Source organism: Erpetoichthys calabaricus, chromosome 2 (assembly GCF_900747795.2).
Source record: "Erpetoichthys calabaricus chromosome 2, fErpCal1.3, whole genome shotgun sequence".
Classification (NCBI taxonomy): domain Eukaryota; kingdom Metazoa; phylum Chordata; class Cladistia; order Polypteriformes; family Polypteridae; genus Erpetoichthys; species Erpetoichthys calabaricus.
This window is the reverse complement of record NC_041395.2, coordinates 266,294,817-266,302,950: the sequence shown is the minus strand read 5'-3', so window position 1 is coordinate 266,302,950 and position 8,134 is coordinate 266,294,817. Positions and strand designations below refer to the sequence as shown.

Below are 8,134 nucleotides of genomic sequence, written 5' to 3'. Positions count from 1 at the left end.
CCTTTTTTTACCATGTAACATATAATTGGATAAAAGCCCAATCACATAATGTATATACTGTAATATAAAAAAATAACAAGCTTGAGCCTTTCAGATCATGAGAGAAACAGCTAGATAAAATCATTACCTTAAAGAATATTTCAGATCTTTGCTTTGTACTACCTGGAAATCACCTGTTGCTGTTCTTATTGTTTTCTGTGTGTTTCTACAGTACATACTGGGTTTAAGTTTCAGAGGGCTGGCCTTAAAATTGAAAAGGTGAACCATTGTTGATTTTCTCCAATGCCCCCATGCACACTTAAGAACAAATAAAAGACAGCTCATTCTTCATTCCTTCGGCAGACTTACAGCAAGCATTCAGAATGAAGGCACACGTTTTCCTGGTGTCGGTGTTGGCACTGATGATCACTATTTCTGAATTTTGCTGTGAAGGTAAGAAAACTGACAAAGAAGGAAGTTGATTGATTCATAAAGCATTGGATTAAACTTTGTGTAATTATGGAAGTTGAGGCAGGCTTTTTATAGCATGTAGTGAATTGTTACCTTTTATTATACCCAATAGATCTATACCATTCATGAATTTATATACAGTATATACTAAAGGACAGGCTCATTAGTGGGAAAATTAATCCAAGAATGAACACAGCAACTTAAAGTGAAATCATGAAAATCATGTTTTTGAAAATAAGGCAAAGTGTATATTGAGTTCTATTAGAAAAAAACAATTTCCTAAAACTGGATAATTTAATAAAGGAACCATTATGTTCAACATGGGCAATGATGCATTATAAAAAGAAACACTTTAAAGATTGTTAATTATTTACTGAGCTAAAGTGAAAGTATTGAAATCTGAGAGTTCTTATAATACAGTAAGGCATTTCACATTAATTTTACAGGAAATCTGCATAACCTTAACATTCTGTTGTGTTTAATTTCAAGACATTCTGTTATATTATATGTGTAACCCTGATAAACAATTTTAAAATACTCTGTAAATCAAAGCGGTATCTTTAAGTTAAAGCCGTTAATGTTAATTCATACTGCTCTGAATGTAATATCCCAATCAAGTTATCTCTTTAAATCTAATGCATTGAAAGTTTTGTTACTTTTAACTCAAATTAATCAATGTGTCAGCACTCATTGTATGCATTTTATAGATAATGATCACACGTTAAAATATAAATATGTGTGTGTAGCTTGTATAGGCTGACCAGACGTCCTGATTTTGACCACAACAGTCCCAGTTTCAGGCTATGCGTCCCATTTTGGCTGACCAGACGTCCCGTTTTTTCCGAGACAGTCCTATTTTTACGTATCACGTCCCGGAGTTTAAGAAACTGTTCCGTTTGTCCCGGCTTTAGGTCTCCGAAACTAGAAGCAGGGAGACTTCAGTTTCATGTGCACTTTTACAAGGCGCGCGATACTCCATCCGAGTCTGTCATTTTATTTGCGCCCGGCACACTCGCTGCATTAATGAGTTGTGTCCGTCTGCTCAGCCTGTAGACAAGTGTCCCGGTTTGGGATTTTAAAAACCTGGTCACCCTACTCTTAAACGAATTGCAACTGATATTTACAATTGTACTGCTATTCTAATTATTCTTTTTCATTTAAGGAAGGAGAATCAAATGCTGTCACAGACTTAAGAATGGTATACAAGGTAACCCATAAAACATTTTGTAATTATTTTACTCACTAAGTTCAACATAAGAATTTTTATGGGCTTTAATTGTATTCCAAAAAATAACAGATGGCTTGTCTTCAAATGAGGGAGACTGAAGCTATGATTCATGATAATTAGCTAGATCTGCACCACAATTGATTAGCTTCCTTGATTTGGACTGCGGTGGGTTGGCGCCCTGCTCGGGATTGGTTCCTACCTTGCGCCCTGTGTTGGCTGGGATTGGCTCCAGCAGACCCCCGTGACCCTGTGTTCGGATTCAGCGGGTTGGAAAATGGATGGATGGATGTGATGTCTTTTAAAAAATTAAAATGTTCCAGGACAATGTGTTTATATTTCTTTTATAAATTTGGCTTTAGATACATTGTCAATAACAGTACACAGAACAACATATCTTCTGGTTTTCTTGCAAAAACAGTTTTAGCTATACAAATAAAGTTACAAATTTGGTTTCAGTCAGCAAATTTCTTTTTTTGAAAATAAAATTGTTGTGATACTAAGACTATGTCGCTGTATTCTGCACAATTGAAAGGTTTATGCATATAAAATATGTGTGTGTGCAGCCTCATCCTCACAATTGCTTGACCAAAAAGATATTAGTAAGTGAAAAAGGTTAAAGATAGCGTTTTTGAAATTAATTTGAAACTATCTGAATCATTGTGGAATATATGAAAACTTCTTCAAACATAAATTATTTTTTAAAGGATCTTTTCATTTGTCATTTTATTACAGCTTGGACAGCATAACAATAATTTAAAACAAAGAAATTTCATAAAAGTTTTTTTAAGAGTTTTTTTGTGTTAACAATAACTTAATTCAGAAACACAAAAATTGATGTACATACAAATATTCAAAGTGTAATGGATGTAAAAGTAGAAAAAATACTTTTTTATTTTTCTAAAGAATGAAACCTATACTCTATCACAGCCAGAGGGCGCTGTAAAGCAAGTAATTGAACTGCAGCAAATACAAGCCTTCAAAAGTAAATCTGAGAATGTAAATGTAAAGATAAAGTAAAACTGTACATTAGAACACTTTTGATGGGAACAGGCCATCGACTCTCCAAAATAACATCAACTTCACATCTGAAAGTCCCTAAAGCCCATCTTTCTACCACACTAAAAGGTAATTTATTCAAAGTGTATGGTACTTTGTGTGAAAAAAACTCTCAAATATTTCTGTGAAATTAGGCCTTAAAATTCCAGCTGTTTACAACTATTTTTGTTGAAGAATTTATTTTAAAGTTACAGTGGGGATCCACTATAATAATTCTAATATAATTTTAATACTTCAGTCATGCTGCCTCTTAATCTCTTAACAGTAAATAAATGCATAGACTTTAAAGAAAAAAGTTGCTGGTTCATGATGCATGACTCCGAGAAGGTGTATTAACCTACCTGTTATTCACGTGAGGAATACAGTATATGCAAAACAAATGTAGAGTTCTGCAATTATAAAGTGCAATGTAAAATAAATTGTCACCTTAAAGTGCAATAAAAAATTGTGACATTGAAAGACATTCTTATTTGCTCCAGGGGTGTTGTACAATGGTTGACCAAGCACTTAATAAAGTAAATCAAAGCAAAAAAAAATTTTTTAACCCCACGTAATTCAATCTCACCTGAGTCTTGTTTAGGCATTTTAGCCTAGGTTTATAAATCTCTCCATGACTGTTTATTGAAATGGATGATGTACATAATAAATATGTACATGTTCCATGCTTTTGATATTGATTTGTATTTGTGTATTTGTAAATTTAAAAAATTCATATAGAAACATGCATATCAATAGTCAAACATGTGAAAGAAAGTTGTTTGAGCATAACAACATGATTGATGGCAGTTGACAACAAAAGAGAGAAAAATTAAAGCTCCTGATAACAGCATTTAACAATAAAATATGAAGCTATATATATTGTGGTAGAAATTTAACATTTTATTAAAGAAACAAATGTCTCCTAACAGGACAAATCAGTAATCAGACAGGAGAAAAGCTGGTCATTATATCTTTTAATTACTCCTCGGTAAAATGTCTTAGAGGGAGCATTCTTCAAAAGCAGTCCGTTACAGCATAGTCAAGAATAGAGGTTCATTTTTTAAACTGTTGAATTTACATTCAGTATCAATTAATGCATACATTTATTCTGGTTGGTTCATTGGTTTACACATAAATAATTTATATAAAATAAAAGTCTATTTTATTATAGTCTGGTTTTTCTTATACCTTTTGAGTTGAGCTACCACCCTTGAAATTTCTGTGCATATAACAACTCTCCATTCTTATTTATATGACATCTGCTGATTTCTTAGTCATCTCTTGGTCATCCTTCAGTACATTTTGTATGTTACATCAACCTTTCTTCTGGTACATTTACTTGACCATCTCAGTATTTTTCCTAAACCAGTTCTTATATTTCAGTTTACATTTTGTTGTTCACTTGACCTTTATTTGGTTTCCTGTTGTGCCTGAACAGTTTTCTGACATTTATTAACCCTTTATGCTTTTTCTTTAAGATGAATGCTATGTCACCCTAAAATCATTCTTCCACAATGTAAATATAAAAACAAAAGACTAAACAAATCAGTCTAATGCTATCGCCATATTATTCAAAATATCATCCTCAATAAAAGGATAACTGTCTGCATGTTTGTCTGTGTGTCCGTCTGGTTGCTAGGTCTCTGGCATTCCAAAAGATGGCACATCACAAACATTTTTAGTAATAAAGGGTCTTTCAATTAATATCTGAGAAAAGGAAGGCAGCCATCCATAGAATACACCCTTGCAGCATATGCACAAAACTTTCAATCATTCAACTTAAAATCTTTCATCGATCACATTTATCTTGTTTAATATTGTCCAAAATGTTTTCAGAGCAAGAGCCAACCTGTGAACATTGCAATCGAACTCCAGCCTCACTGGGCCACATATTTTGGGTGTGCACCAAATTAACAACATTTTGGACAAAAATCAGCCTCCGTGTCACAATCACCCCTAACCCATTAAGAGCTGTGTTTGGTGAACTCCCAGATGAGCTTAAAGTGAAGAAGGTTAAATTTATTGTAATTGATTGCTTATTCCACACTTATAGACGTAGACTTATTTTGCTCAACTGGAAGAAACCCAGCCCCCCTTTTATAAGTCAGTGGGTAACTGATGTCCTATACTATTTGAAATTGGAAAAAATCTAATTCTCGCTTAGAGGATCTCGTCAAAAGTTTTTTAAAACACAGCAGGAGCTAATTAATAAAATGTTACAATAAGCATTTATATTGGGAAAAGGACATTTTCCCTTTTTTTTCTTTCTCCTATTTTTGCCTATGCTGTTGGTTCTCCTCTCTCTTAGGTGGGGTTGAAGTCTGTCTGATTAAGCTTTGTCTCTTTTTGTTCCTGCTTTCTTTTTTTTTTCTTATTTGACTAAGAAGTCATTTGTTGTATAAGTTTGACTTGATTGTTTGCAATGTTATTTTCTTCAAATAACATAAAAAAATGAATTGCATTTGTTATTTTAATAGATGGTGCATCACAAACATTAACACAATGTTTATGAATTCCATACCAAATGGCATATAACAGAGACATATGTGGAGATCAACCCATCTTAGGCCGGGTTTATACTTCACGTGATGTTACACATGCTCCAGTGGACACTACTGTTATGCATAGTGTTGTACTATTTATACTTGCGTGCGTACTTTACATAAATCTGGAAGATTCCATCAGTTGGCAGTGTGATATATCATCACAGTGAGAAAACGTTTGACTTTATTGTGTTGTGAATTGCCTGACACATCCATTAAATTCTGAGGAAACCTTGCCACAATATCTCTGAAAAGGATGTTTAATGATTACATCTATCGATCCAGGGATGCACCCATTCCACCAAGCACCGGGCTCGAGACAGAAACAATCCCTGGACAGGGCATCAGCTCATCACAAGGTGAACACAAGCACTCACATACACTAACGTCATTTTAGCATCACCAAATCCACAAACCTTCATGTCTTTGGGAGGAAACCGGAGCATACTGTGGAAACTCGCCAGGGAACATGCAAACTCCAGGCAGGGAACACCAGCGACATGACTCCCTGTGAGACAGCAGCTCTACCACTTTGCTACCGTGCCGTGCCCACGTGTGTAATTATTAACAGTATTCATTATTTGAATAATGTTAACGATTTATCTGTAAAATGTAACATACATACTTTAATGCATTTCATCATGAAAGTGATATCAAGTATAGTGGAACCTCGGTTTGCGAGTAACTTGGTTTATGAGTGTTTTGCAGGACGAGCAAAAATTTTTAATAAATTTTGACTTGATAAACGAGCGAGGTTTTGCAGCACGAGTAGTATGTATACTCTTTGTCTGCTGAGCGTCATGTGATCACAACTGAGCTGATGGTTCTTCTCTCTCTCGCTGCGGGATTGTGGGCAATCGTCTCCTATTCTCTGTCTGAGTCGGCATGCCTCACTCATAGTAAACATCCGTACGAGCATATACTGTTTACTACAGCATTATAGCATTGTGACTGTGTGTGCGCGCATGCTTGTGTGTGTATGTGTGTGCGTGTGCTCGTACGTGCGTGTGTGCTGTGACGTGCGAGTCCCAGTCTTGCACACTAAAACACAAAGCTTGAGTCTCAGTACTTTAGCTACATCAGCTTTATTTTACTTGAAATAGACACAGCAGTCAGGCAGGGCCCTGCACATTTATAATGTTCCTTGTTCCTTGTAGCACCCATCGACGGCAGGCTCTTATAGCATGTCCGCGATCTTTTCGGATTCACTTTTACGGTGAACTGCTACAGCCCTGGGAGACTGCGATTGCTTTGGGACGCTCTTCCGCGTGTCGTCCCGTTGGGTGGAATCCCACAAGAGTTTAGAAACTCACTCACACCAGCCATGATTCTTTTCAAAGGTAAAGTGCAGGTTAATTTGTTTTATGTATTTTTACTTTATATTTTGCATTAATCATTTTTATATGAATAGTTTTGGGTTGTGGAACAAATCATCTGAGTTTCCATTATTTCTTATTGGGAAATTCACTTTGATATACGAGTGCTTTGGACTACGAGCACGTTTCCGGAACGAATTATGCTCGCAAATCGAGGTTCCACTGTATAAATCTAAAGATTCTAAATGTGCAGAGAGTATCATAAGTGTAATGTGTTCTGTGTGGTGATCTATTGCTGCTTGTTGCTGCTGTCAGGTCAGGAGGAAGCCCTAGAAGCACATAGTGATTAACAACTGGGTTTTAAGATGATGTTTACGATGATCTACTTTCATGATAAAATAAACTACAAGGTTAAAGTGGACATTTTGAGAGCCGAAATTTCCACTTTAATCACAAAATAGACCTTGGGAAAGTTGTCTCTGTAAGCAGGAGTGCTTTAGATATCTTTTACTGTGGGGTAACTCTTTTGTTTGCAAGTTACGCACCAGGAAAGACTGCTCAAATAATAGTTAAAAGCTCAAAACCCTTCTCAAAACATTTGTTTAAATACATCAAGTGATGGAAAGAAACTGTAAACAAAGTGACTAAACCCTAATAACAACTGATCAATTCTCTTTATTCCCACAGTGAATGGCCCAAAGTTCCGGAACAAGCGCCACTGCTGGATCTGCTCAAATATGAAGGGGGCACCGGCTAAAGCAAATGGCCATTCTGATATACCCATACCAACTTTTTAAGTACCTTGTAGCTCCAGCGCTGTACCGCCATCAAACAGAAATGACATAAACTGATCTGTACAATCCTTTCATTTTTCTAACCGCTGCAACAAGCATGTCATTCATTTATAAGGAAACTGCTTTAGTTATTTTCTTTGTATTCTTTTATCAATTTATATATTTGAGAAAGTTACAAAGTAGTCCGCAAATTTGCTTAATCAGAAAAGTGTATAAAATGTCTAAACATTAGGAGAGAAGACAGACTATAAAGCATGAAGGACGCTATCTCAGATGAGGATTCAATAGAGTCTTTGTTTTAGTAACTGTAATTGAAATTAATTGTAAAGTTCTAGGGATATGGAGCTTGGACCAATGCTAACGAGTGTGTAAATTGGACACATGGATGGATGAATGAGTGGATTTTTATGGATTTTTGTGAGGGTGCATTTCCATACTGCATACAAAACATACACAAAAATGTATATATAAGACTTTGCTTGTAGAAATGTTTAAACGTCTGCAGTTTTAATAAAAAATGTATGCAAATAAGTGTTTGACTTTTTATAAATCTCTGTTCATATGTATTTTATACTCCCTCTCTCTTTGTCTTTCCATTTCTGTCTCTATCCATTTTTTCCAGATAGATATGTCTCCATCCCCTCATTATAATGTATAAAGCTCTGCAGTTTTCATGTGCTTAATGTGTTTAATACGTGCTTAACATGCTTAAAACAATTGGAGAAGACAATTGGTAACAAAAGGCCTAAAAAGGCGAAACATCTCTTT

The 8,134-nt window shown here is 35.3% G+C and overlaps 1 long non-coding RNA gene across 1 annotated transcript; it reads left to right on the top strand.

Annotated features, from left to right (window-relative positions):
* Positions 1 to 1,599: 1,599 nt before the first annotated feature.
* LOC127526847 (uncharacterized) lies at positions 1,600 to 7,897 on the top strand. The gene is made up of 2 exons (XR_007934284.1): positions 1,600 to 1,657; positions 7,260 to 7,897. It is a non-coding gene; the product is annotated as an uncharacterized LOC127526847 (long non-coding RNA).
* Positions 7,898 to 8,134: the final 237 nt, after the last annotated feature.